We start from the raw sequence: 13591 nt of genomic DNA on the forward strand, positions 1-13591 counted from the left end.
AAAGGTAAAGATAGAGAACGGATTTCTGAAATCTTTTATGTAGCTGACACCAGGGAAGAATATGGGCAAGAGGAGAAGACAGAGGGAGAGAGAAAGAGAGAGAGAGAATATTAATGAGGTTAAGAGTGCCCCCAAATTGCTGGATACAAGGGCAAACCAGTGCAGAAATCAGGGCACTGGGACTCTACAGATCTTCAGTGTGGCTTATTCACAAGCGTATGATCTAAAATGTTATAAGTGTAAGAAGAATTATGTTAAATCATAGGTTATATGTATTTAATACCTGTAGTAAATACAATGCTTATGTATCTACAAAATATTCCTTTCATTTTTCAGCATAAGAACAATCTATATCTGATTTCCATTACAGGAATGTATAAGCATTTACTGTATTTTTGCAGACTACAGTTCACTAAAATACTACCATTTGTTTCCTACAATGCTAACATTCTGTTTTAGAAATGCCAAGTATTAGAATTTGCTGACTATATGCTTTTGATCTATTACAGAAGTATGCTACAGGTTCATCCTTTGGAAAGCTCACAATCACATAAATGAAAATTTACAATCTGTTACTCACCTTTAACCAATGCAGAGTAAATAGAGAATCTATAGACATTTTCCCATGTCTTCACAGCTTTTCACAAATACAAAGAGACACTCTGGCCCCAGTACTGTGCCTGTAAAATGCCTACGTCCCTCCTGTCAATGTTAATAACAAAATAAAGTTCCTATGACAATTTCTTTCAGTTTAGAGTTTATCTCAATCAAATGTATTATTAGTTATATCCAGTTCATTTAAAATTAACCACATCTTCTGTTCAAATGTTTCTGGAATTGACCTAGCATGTCTGCAGAGATAATAAGATTAAGGTGAATGAAGTAGTGAATAGTATAACATAGCCTAATTATATACCATACTCCCATTCACCTTAATTTGAGAAAGAGCAGAAGCTGGATGGAATTCAAATGGCAGCAGATTGAAAATGGATAAAAAGACTTTTTATGTGGTGCATAATCAGCTTTCAGAATTCACTGCTGCAGGATATTTCTCAGGCTAAAATTTAGTAAAGTTTCAAGATAAGAATAAGAATAGCATCTGTGGGTACACTAGCTGGATGTGAATTTATGAAAGCCATCAATCCTCATGCTGGTAGCCATAAAATCATCACCAGCTGGTGCTGGGATGGAAACCCTCCCTGTGGTATCCCACTGCACAATTGGCCAGATGCATGATGTGCTGTTGTTGTTGTACAAAGACAAAAGAACCCAGAAAGCCTGAGGCATTAGCCTTTGCAAAGGAACGAGTGTGCATGTGATGGAAACTTGCAAGCAAGCCATGAGCTGTGCTCCTGAGTTTCACAGTAACCGCCCCTATCTGTTTTTTTCATCAAATGTCATTTCCCCCGTCATGGTAAAACACAATGATTCCTCCTTTCCATGGAGTTTATACAGTGTTATCACTGAATTATTGTGCACTTTATTGGTTAGAAATGCACATAATTTCTGCTGTGAATAAATAGACCACCTTTCATTTCTAACTGGCAGGTCCCAAATGTTCTTTTTTTTTAAAGTGGCTACAATGGTGACGGCGGTCATCTGGGGCTTTGTTAATGGACAGCATGGCAGGTCTATTTGTTGGCATCCTCCCTGACACCCTGAGCCATTTAATTCCATCTAACAGATTCAGGCCATGCTCCAGATCTCACAAAAGAGGCAAGAGAGAGTATTGATCCTCCTGTTATTGTTGGTGATTTACCATCGAGTTCCTTTAGCAAATGTAAACACACAGGCACACATACAAACACTCACCACTGGGGTCACAGCTGCTAGATGGAAGAGTAATGAGTGATTATTTTCTTATCTCCCCTAAGCTCCATAAGTAACTTCTCTTGTGGATTCATGACAGTTCTGCAGATTTAGGCCAAATAAATAGTATCTTTTCAACCTGGGGTCAAGGGGTTCCTAAACATGGTAATAAATATCTGCTTAAAATAAAAACTCATACATGTTGAAAGCATGCTGAGAACTTAAATTGGAGAGCTACAAATTGTATTTTTTGACCATTCTACAGTCTAAAACACATTTGCACTGCGCCATTTTAGAGTAGTCTAACACAGTGTCACTAACGGGATAAATAATGTACCAGTGCACATTTAGGTGTATTGTTAACATCATGCCGTGAAACTGCTTCTTCCCCCAAAGCCCAGATTCATCATGAAGACTGTTCCTCTTAAATGTTGCTGCATTAGGACACTGCTGACTTTAAGCATGTTACTATTGTACAGACTGCTTTTGAACTCGTTTCTCTTCTTTCCCAAGTTTCTTTTTTTCATTGCTTTATATACTTACAGCGTTTGTGCCCTCAAAACATGATATAAACAAGTTATTCTATTAATGTGCTTGGGCTGCCATAACAAAATACCACAGACTGGGTAGCTTAAGCAATAGAGACTTATTTTGTCCTAGTTCTATGGATGACCAAGATCAAAGTTCTAGCAGGGTTGGTTTCTGGCGAGTCCTCTCTTCCTGGCTGTGGATGTCCACCTCCTCACATGGTCTTTCCTCTGTGTGTGCACAGGGAAAGAGAGAGGGCTTTGATATCGCTTCCTCTTTTACACTATCACCAGTTCTGTCACATTAGGACTTCACCTTATGGCCTCATTTGCTTCTTTAAAGGTCCTATCTCCAAATATACTTTTATTGGGGTTAGGACCACAACATGAATATTAGGGGGACACAATTCAGTCGATAACAATCATCTTATTTTTTTATTTAGTACCAAATAATTTTTTGCCTATATAAGAAATATCAATTTTTTTCTTGAGGTGGATGACAGTGTTTAGATAAATGCCAACTCTTAACAGATTGAAAAATGTATCACAGGCTCTTAAGGCAATTCCTAAAGAAGTGCTAAACATATGTTGAAAAAGTCAGCATTTTCCAGAATAAATAGATTCCTATGATGACTACATCTAGAGAGAATAAATCATAGGAATTAATAATTTTTATTTAGTCATTAAAAAATCCATTCCATGCTAGTCCTTCATTATTCTATAGAAAAAAATTTGGTGCGATGGCTGTATAAGCTCCTAACAGCTTCAAACAGTCTTTCTGCCAATAACAACTATAAACCCTGAACAAAATACTGCAAACATCTTGAAGACTTTGGGGAGGAAATAAGGCAGGCAGGTTCTGAAGAGAAGTTATCACTAGGAAAAAGGGAATAGTACTATATATGCTTTATGTTCCTATGGACTTGGCTCAGTGAGGAGTGGCTAAAATTCTAATATTCTGATAGAAAGACCTTCATATTTATGTGGAACCAGGGAATGGAGGAACCAGGGAATGATCCCAACAACCAGATGATAATGGAATCATGGAAAAGAGGGAAACAGAAAAGGGGAATCTCTAAATTGTGCATATAAACTCTGTCCCAGTCTTTGGCTAATCCCTGAACTATGCATGAATAAGGAAAGCTACCAACTAGGGAAAGCTACCAGTAAACCATCCAAATATAAAATAATTAAACTTTGATTTGAGATGTCATCTACCACAGGTGAGTCAGAGTTTGCAGTTTGAATCTGACCAAATTAATTGCCTTCAAAACAAAAAACATCAAGTCTTCTAAGAAATATAGCAGGATCTAGAGCTACACAGAATTACATTTATAATGTTTAAGATGCAATCCAAATTATGTCACATACAGATAACAAGAAAATTTGACCAATTTTAAAGGGAAAATACAGTCAACAGAGCCAAACCCTGAGATGAAAAGAAGTTGGAATTATCTCAAAATGACTTTAAATCAGGTGATAATAAATATATATTCAATGATATGAAAGAAAATATACTTGAAATAGATAATATGAAATCTTAGTAGAGAAATAGTATACATAGAAAGCAACCAAATGGAAATTTTCGAAGCAAAAATACATTATTAGAAATTCAAATGTCACTAGTTGGATTTAATAATAGAATGGAGATGACAGAGAAAATTCAGTGAACTTAAAGAAGTCAACAGAAATAATCTGAAAAAAAAGAGAAAGAGAAAATAGATTAAAAATAAAAAATCAACAGACACAGAAACCTATAGTAGATCAAAATATCTAACATATGTGTAATTGTAGTCCAGGAAGCAAAGGAGAGTGAGGGGGACAGAAATAAATCTGACAAAATACTGGCTGAAAAGTTCACAAATTTGATGAAAGCCAGATTCAAGACGCTCAGCAAATTCCAAGCTGAATGAATACAAAAACGCCCCAACATATACCCTGCCAGGTGTGTGTGTGTGTGTGTGTGTGTGTATGTATATGTATGTATATATATATACACACATGTATGTGTATATATACATATATACATATATGTGCATACATATATAAATATATATACATATATACATACACACACACATATATATACATATATATATACACACACACATACATACATACATATATACTGGTGGCAAACAAAAGATAAGACAAAAAATCTTGAGGTCAGGAAAACATATATACATACATACAAGCATAGAATAACAGACAACATACCCAGAAAATTTGCATCAAAAACCATGGAGGACAAAGACAGTGAAAAATATCTCTAACTTACCAAAGAAGAAAACAAAAGAAAAAAAAATCAATCTAGAATTCTTTATACAGCAAAAATATCTATCAAGAATTAAAGAGATATAAACACATTTTACATAAAGGAAAACAAAGAATTAGTCACTAGTATACCTACAATAAAAGAAAATTTGGAGTTCTTTAGGCTGCAAGTTATGAAACCAGGGAGAAATTCAGATCTTCAAGGACAAATGAAGAGCACCAGAAATGGTAAATATCTTATTGAATGACAAACTATTTTTTGTCTTAACTTCTTTCAAATATACATGACTGTTTAATACAAATTTATAAAAGACATTAGAAGGTAGAGAGAAAATAGTCTAAATTGCAAAGTTTCTACATTTCATATTAAGTTATATTTATAGAGAAAATATTTTGGGTGAAAGTAGAATTTTTCTCACTGAAATATCCATTTACAAACATAATGTTAGAAATTGTCACTCACACCCAATACTTTTGTATTTTACTTCATTTCTAAATTGTACTTGCTCCATCAGCAGATACACTAAAATTGTAGTAATACAAGATAATTTTCCTACCAGTAGGGCCAGAATGACACATTTACAAATAATTTAATTTACAAATAATTTAACAAGAATGAAGTGATAGGATTTACTCACTCTTTTAAAAATCCTTAAGGAATGCCATAATGGGATTCCATAATACATATGTGAATTCTTTCATCACATACACACATACACACACATGTCCTAAGAGCTGGATTAAAAGCATATAAGAAGAGATAGAAACTTTTTATCTTTCAAATAAAAACATGTCTTGTTTTAAATTAAAAAAAAGTTGGGGCGCCTGGGTGGCTTGGTCAGTTAAGCGTCCGACTTCGGCTCAGGTCACGATCTCGCGGTCCGTGAGTTCGAGCCCCGCGTCGGGCTCTGTGCGGACAGCTCAGAGCCTGGAGCCTGTTTCAGATTCTGTGTCTCCCTCTCTCTGTGACCCTCCCCCATTCATGCTCTGTCTCTCTCTGTCTCAAAAATAAATAAATGTTAAAAAAATAAAAATAAAAATAAAATAAATTAAAAAAAAGTAATGTTTATTTATTTTGAGAGAGAGACAGAGTCAGAGACAGAGACAGAGAGAAAGAACAGGTGGGTGAGGGGCAGAGAGAGAATGGGAGAAAGACCATCCCAAGCAGGCTCCACAGTCAGAGCAGAGTCAGATGTGGGACTCGATCCCACGATGCAAGATCATGACCTGAGCTGATATCAAGAGTCATATAGGTTAACTGACTGGGCCACACAGGTGCCCCAAATATGTCATATTTTAAAACAAGACAAAGAAAGCACTAAAAATGAAATAAGTTAAGAAATAATGAATAAATATTACCTTGGATTTGAATCAAGAAATATTATAAAATACATAAAAAAAACACCTTAGAAGCTAAGAGAAGAAAATTCAAACTATTCCTAAAAATCAGTGAATAAAAGAAAAACAGTTCAAAGGAAAAGATATGAATAGGCACATAGGAGATAACCAAAACAGCCAATAAACAGGTGAGTATATATTATCTATTAATAATCAATGAGATTCCATTTAGACCACATTGAGATAACATCTTTTCCTCAACAAATTAACAGAAATTAAAATACCTAACAATACCACATTTTATTAAGGGTGAATAGTGAACTCCTGTTTTTGGTAAATTGGTAAATTTACTACTCTAGATAGCAATTTTGTAATATCAGATAACTTAAAGACACAAATATGCTATTCCTAAGCTATTTCACTTATACATCTAGAAATATTATTGCACAAATACCTATGCATAATAATAATTATTGCAGCATTATTGAGAATAAAAAAATGTTACTGAAGGTAATGAATCTATTATGTCAAATTCATAAAAATAAATGTTATATGGCAGTGAAAAATGAACATTAAGACAGGTAAACTTTTATGGATCAACATAGATCTTTTTCAACGTTTTTTTAATTTATTTTTGGGACAGAGAGAGACAGAGCATGAACGGGGGAGGGGCAGAGAGAGAGGGAGACACAGAATCGGAAACAGGTTCCAGGCTCCGAGCCATCAGCCCAGAGCCTGACGCGGGGCTCGAACTCACAGACCGCGAGATCGTGACCTGGCTGAAGTCGGACGCTTAACCGACTGCACCACCCAGGCGCCCCAACAACATAGATCTATCTTACAAGCATAATGTTAAGCAAAAACACAAGTTGCATTTATGTCAAATGTTTTTAAGTTTATTTTGAGAGAGAGAGAGCAGGGGAGGGGGAGAGAGAAGGAGAGAGAGAATCCTAAGCAGGCTGACATGGGGTTCGATCTCACAAACTGTGAGATCATGACCTGAGCCTAAATCAAGAGTAGGATGCTTAACAAACCAACTGAGGCACCCAGATACTCCCTATCAGTTTTAAAACATATAGAGCAAAACAATATATTGTATTGCATACATATAGTTATACTAATATTAGCAAGAAATGCATTAAATTGTAACAATGAACACTAAATTCAGTATAGTGATTTTTCTTGAAAGGGGTGATCAGGGAAAGATACATATCATATCAGAGAGGACAGTCATAAAGCTGTTATGCTGGTCCTCACAAAAAATAATTATTTGAATTAGAAAATTACGGAGCTGAGATATGAACCCTGCTTTTTTTTTTTTAATTTGCCATTTGAACCTAATCCACCAGTAAGGGATCTCATTTCTAATGAGCAAATGTTTCTCTTTTCATGTCTGCTCAAACTAAGCATAAGCTTCCCTCATTACCAGAAAGAAGCACCTATCTCTTCACCTTGTCATATGACTATACAATAACACAAACCTATCAGTATTTATAACTAACAGACTACACAGCTATTTGTACAATGTTCACACTAAACAGCAATGTAAAAACATCAATGTAATAGACTTGGTGAAATCTTAACTTGTGCTAAATGTTTGAGTCTCAATTTTGGCAACATACTTTTTCTTCACGTCCTTCCTTCTCTAATATGTAGTGGTGAGAAATGAGGCTTCATTAATATATTCTGTAAACTCAATATCTGGCCACATCTATTCCTTCAACATTTCATGTTCAATAGCACACTTTACATCTGAAAAATTGCTTGTCTTCATATAATTCCCTAAAAATTCTCTGCACATATTTCAATGTGATGCCTATCATCCAGGGCTTTCAAAATGTTTCAGTCATGTCGACACACTAATCATGCATATATATTTAGTAAATCGTTTTTGTTTTTTTTGTTTTTTTTTTTTTTGCAAAGTACTCAAAATTCTTTAGACAGTACTTCATAAGTTTGTTCCTTAGAACTGTGGTCTTGGGAGCAATTGCCTCTGAATTTGCTATAAATAAGTTCAGAAAATTTAAGAGGAAAAAAAAATTCTTAGTCTCATTTTTTTCTCTTTGTAAGGAAAAGTTCAGATATTTGATTATTGGTATTTCTCTTAAGCATTTGAAAAAATGCTGTTCTAATGGGGAAAAAATTTGAAAGCCAGTTCTCTGCACATGCAGTTGGAGCTTCAAACCAAATTTCAAGTATAAGAGCTTATTCAGATCTTGGCATCCTATGGGTGAAGACTGAAGGCAAATGGCAAATACCCTAAAGGAAGATTCACTACTGGTGAAAAATTTCCTTTGAAACTCATCCATAAAATAAAAATTATAAGGCACACAAGAAAGACAAATATTATAAAACACCCTACAGCAATTGTTTGAAAAACTTTTATCAATGAAAGAGATATTATGTGCATTTTAAATCCCTAATTAGTGAAGACATCCAAGAACACAAAATTAGATGTATAAGTAAAGATAAATGGTTTAAAAAAAATAAAACAAAAATAAATAAATAAACCAATGTGACAGCCAGTGATATAAAACCACAGTAGACTATATATAATAGAATGGCATGTCTGAAGAGAAAATTTGTCTTTGGAGCAAAGCACTGACAAAGTCTCTAAAAATGCTTCACAAAGACACAAAAGAAACTTTTTAAAAAATGAAGGAAAACCTAAAAGACAGTGAAGACAGAAAAAAAAAAGTTTAAAATCCTTGTAGTGGAAGTCCTAGAAGAAATGAATTTAAAAAAATGGTATTGAAGCTAAAGGATATCTATTAATTTTTTGAGATAAATGAAAACATGTATTCTAAAATTGAATTGGCTTCTCATGTACCAAGCAAGATTAAACAATCGAAAGAAAGAAAGAAAGAAAGAAAGAAAGAAAGAAAGAAAGAAAGAAAGAAAGAAAGCAGACAGACTAGGAGGAAGAAAGCAAGAAAGGGGCCTAGTTATAGTAAAACTATAGGATTTTAAGAAAAGTCTTAAAAATTAATAAAGAAAATAGATCATGCAAACAGAAATTAAAATCTAATTGTGCCAGCTCTATGTTTATAGTGCCTCAACTTCAAATTCATACTTTATTAAATGCTATGCAAAAACAGAGATGGACCCTTTAAATATTTTCTTTTTCCAGCTGACAGGATACTAAATTTTAACAGTAAAGGGCGATGGAGAGACAAGGCAGGAAATAGAGGTGTTGCTTCTTGGTTCAGTGTACCTTCTTATTAGGCTCCTACAGTATATGTCCAGTTCCTGCAACACAGATGCCTCCCCAAATCCCAGCTTCTGCAGCACAGTGCAGGAAACTTCTCCAGTGCTGCATTGCTGTACTACAGATGGCTTCCTCAGCACCCTCCTTCTGCACTGCCCAGTTGTCAGCTGCACTCATTACCCAGAAGATTCCCTTGGCATCTCTTTTGGATGGTATACAGTTAGAGAACAATACACAAAATCATCATTACTTCTGAAATGGATTGCAAGTTTAGGGATCTCCAAGACCACTTTTAGGTTTGATAATTCACTAAAAGTACTCATAGAACTCACTGAAAGCTGTTAAACTCACACGTTTATAGTTTATCACAACAAAAGGATACATTAATTTTGATTTCTTAAAATCAGCCAAGGGAAGAGATGCAGGGGCAGAGTCCAGAAGAGTTCTAAACACAGAGCTCTCAGTTGTCCCTTCCCACTGAGGTCATGGTCAGTGTTAACTCCTCTCAGCAAATATATGTGACAATATGCTGTGAATATGGCCAACAAGGGAAGTTCACCTAAGCCTTGGTGTGGAGATTGTTTTGGGTCACACAGACATAGTTGACCACCTGTGTGGCCAACCTTGATTTCCATCCCCTCTGGAAGTTGAGCTGATATGACATGGCTCAAAGTCTGTACCATAAATCACATCATTAAACTATCCAATATTGTAAACAAAGATACCAGGCAGAATATTCCAAGGTCTTAGAGAATATATCTCAAGAACCCAGGGCAAAGGCCAGACCTCTCTTTTGGTAAGGTTAAATCTTTACTACACAGATGGCTTCATGGAAGAGTGCCTCTGATGCAATAACTCCCCATAAATAGCTCTCCTCCATCCCTAGAAGGCATATTTTCATAAATTTCTACCATTGTGGAACCGTCAAAACTGGGGTTGAGTGAGTCACAAGTGTGTACAACTCAAGGTGGTCTGAATCTCAATCTGGCATTAGAAACAATTTCTTATATTTGTTATTCCTATATTGTTTATATTCTGCTTTCCTTCTCACTATCAAATTAATTCCTTGATATTCCAATCCCTTGTCACAGTTGATGATTCTTTACATTAAACTTAACCTATTCAAGTTGGTAAGTGGGTTCTGGCCCCTGAAGGTTTAGCATATACTGATTAAGTACAGATTTCATAGCTGTCATGACAGTCTCCAGAAGACAGTGGTAAATATCTTCATAATGCTAATTAAAATTAGCCATCGACATCAAATTCTATTCCAAGCAAAATTATATTTTGAGAACGAATAAAAATATGTTCTGACATTCAAAAACTGAGATATTTTATTTAAAATGCTGTCATTAAAAGAAGTAAAGGACTTTATTAGGAGGAAAAGATAAAAAATTCAAAGCAAAGAATATGATGCAAGTATAATAGTAAACAGAGAAATAATTTTATACTACTGACATATGTAAATTAAATCTTCCCCTCTCTTCTCTTCCCTCTCATTCCCCTCACCCTAATTTCAAGTGTGTGTGTGTAAAAACAAACTGGAACCATAATTATGAAAAATATCATTCTAAACATTATATGGAAATATAAAGGACAAAGAATAGTCAAAACATCTTTGAAACACAAAAACAATGTTGAATAACTATCAACTGATTTCAATATTTATTATAAGGTTAAAAGGAAGTAACGGTAGTGTGGTACTGGCAAAATGATTTTTAAAAGCTAAATAGAACAGAGTTGAGAGTTCCTAAGTGTATTCATACATTTCTGGACAATTGATTTTTGATGAAAGTAAAAAGGAAAATCGACACAGAAAAGGCAAATCAGTACAAACCTAAATATATAGTGATGGAATATTTGGATAGAAATATTTTAAAAAATAACCTCAATTTATACTTTACACCATATCCAAAAATTAACTCAAATAGGGTAACAAAACTAAATATAAAATCCCAAACTACAATACCTCTAGAAGAAAGCAGGACAAAATCATCTTGATGTGGAATTAGGCAAAGATTTTTTTCACTGCAACACTAAAAACATGATACATAAAGAACAAAGTGAAAATTGAACTTTATACAAATACAAAATTTCTGCTATTCAAAGGGCACTCTTCAAAGAATGAAAAGATAAGCCACAGATGGAGATAAAATATTTGCTAGCATGTATAAAACAAAGGATTTGTATCCAGAATATATAAAGAACTCTCAAAAAGTAAACAATGGAAAACTAACAACCAAATCAGTAAATGACACAAGATTTAAATAGACACTTCAAAGAAGATATATAAATGGCAAAAACACACACTAGAAACTGGAACTTTTATTTCTGGGAAATGGAGTAGATGGACTTTTCCCTTTTTCTCCTAAATATAACTAGAAATGTGAGATATTATTTATAAAAGGAACTTAAGAAGACTCTGAGAGGTTAACAGAAGAAAGCAGACTGGCTGGACCCTCAGGACCTGAGCAATGATATGGTGAGGAGTTCCCTAGGCTTTCTTTTTAACTTACATATCCCAATCTTAAGAAGCTAGCAACCTGGAAATACCTACAGGCAAGACAAAAATAAAAGCCCCTTTGAAAGCCTGCCCTTTCTAGCTAAAGGACAGGAAAGGGACAGCCTAACAAGACAGAAAATTCAAGATAATAACCTCCCTACATTAACCAGACACTAATGAAAAAGACATGGCCCCATGTGTTCCCTTACCAGCAAAGGCTGAGTTGGGAGCCTACACTCTTACATTTGGGAGGCTGTAATGAGTCACCCAACATCCTTGCCAGATTGGTAGAAGAGAAGGCCAAGTAGGAAGCCAGGATTTCATCCCCTCCAGCCAGTAACAAGGCAACTCTTCCTCCCTCCATTGTTAGTGGGACCATGTAGGGAGTCTGGAATTCTACCATCATACAATGGTAATGAGGTCACTCTGACCACACTGTCAGTGTAAATCACAAAAGGAGCCAGAACTCCCACTCTCCCTCCCCCACCCCACCACCTCAGATGTTAATGGAGGCTGAGTGGGAAATGGAGGCTCAGTTGTTAATGGAGGCTGATCTGCACTTGTATCTCCATAAGGCATTAATGCAGTAGTACCTCCAGTAAAAAAGCTGTAAGAAGGGATACAATCAAAAAGCAACATAAATAAATTAAAATGGAATTGTAAAAACTGTTCAAGTTATCCACAGTAAGGCAGCAAAGAGAAAACATAAATGAAAAATAGAGAAAAAGGAGAAAAAAAGCAGACTTAAGCACTGACATACCAATAATTACCAATGTAATTATCACTCATCTAGATATACAAATTGAAAGACTGGAATAGAGTAACCTGGCCCAACTGTATGTTGTCTATAAGAAACTCACTTGAAATACAATAATATAGATAGGTTTATAAATAAAGAATGTAGAAAGGTATTTCACAAAAGTATTAATCAAAGGAAAGCAGGAATGGCTATATTGATACCAAAGTAGACTTCAGAGTAAAGAAAATTACCAAATAGAGAGAGAGACACAATATATGATTAAAGTGTCAATCCACTGAAAAGACAAAGCCATCTTAAATGGTTATGCACCAAAAATAGAGCTACAAGGTATATGAAGTAAAAACTGACAGAACTGAAAGGAAAAATATAAAAATTCATAATTACAGTTAGATATTTCAATACCTTTTACTCAAGAATTGATAGAAAAAAACAGATAATCAGCAAGGAGAACACCTCAACAACACCATCAAACAAAAGGATCTAGTTGATACCTATAGAACACTACTCAACAATATTGAAATACACATTCCTTTCAAGTCCCCATGGAACTTATACTGAGATGGGTCATATGTTGGATCATAAAACAATATAAAGGAATCATGTTTTCCAACTACCACGCAACCAAACTAGAAATCAATAACATAAAGATAACAGGAAACCAACACTTGGAAACGAAAAAACATACTCTCAAGAATCCATAGTTCAAAGAGGGAGTCTCAAGGGAAATAAAAAAAAATATTTTGGAAAATGAAAATAAAAATACCACTTATCACAGTGTACAGGACACACTAAAACAGTGCTGAGGGAAACATAATGTCACTAGTGGACACATTAGACAAGAAGAAAGGGCTCAAATCAATAATCTAAACTCCCACTTCAGGAACCTAGAAAAAGAAGAGCAAAATAAACCCAAACAAGGAAAAGGAAGGAAATAATAAAGATAAAAGCAGAAATAGATAAAATTTATATAACAGAAAAATACCGGAGAAAATCAATAAAATAAATAAGTGGTTCTTCAGAAAGATCAATAAAATTGACAAGCCTCTATTAAGACAAAAAAAAAGAATGTACAAATTACAATTTCAGGACTAGAACAGGGATTACTGGATCCTGCAGCCATCAAAAGACAAAAAGAAATACTAGGAAAAATCTATGTAAATCTACACATAAAT

General features: G+C 34.6%; 1 long non-coding RNA gene across 1 annotated transcript in view; it reads right to left on the reverse strand.

Moving 5' to 3' along the window:
• LOC131512183 (uncharacterized) overlaps window positions 1-12196 on the reverse strand; it is a 56210-nt gene extending 44014 nt beyond the window's left edge. The window contains exons 1-2 of the long non-coding RNA XR_009262017.1: window positions 11869-12196; window positions 11126-11192 (exon numbers count right to left, since the gene is read on the reverse strand). This is a non-coding gene — a long non-coding RNA (uncharacterized LOC131512183). The remainder of the gene's footprint in view (window positions 1-11125; window positions 11193-11868) is intronic.
• Between the last annotated feature and the right edge of the window lie 1395 nt (window positions 12197-13591).

This window comes from Neofelis nebulosa, chromosome 5, assembly GCF_028018385.1.
Source record: "Neofelis nebulosa isolate mNeoNeb1 chromosome 5, mNeoNeb1.pri, whole genome shotgun sequence".
NCBI classification, from domain to species: Eukaryota; Metazoa; Chordata; class Mammalia; order Carnivora; family Felidae; genus Neofelis; species Neofelis nebulosa.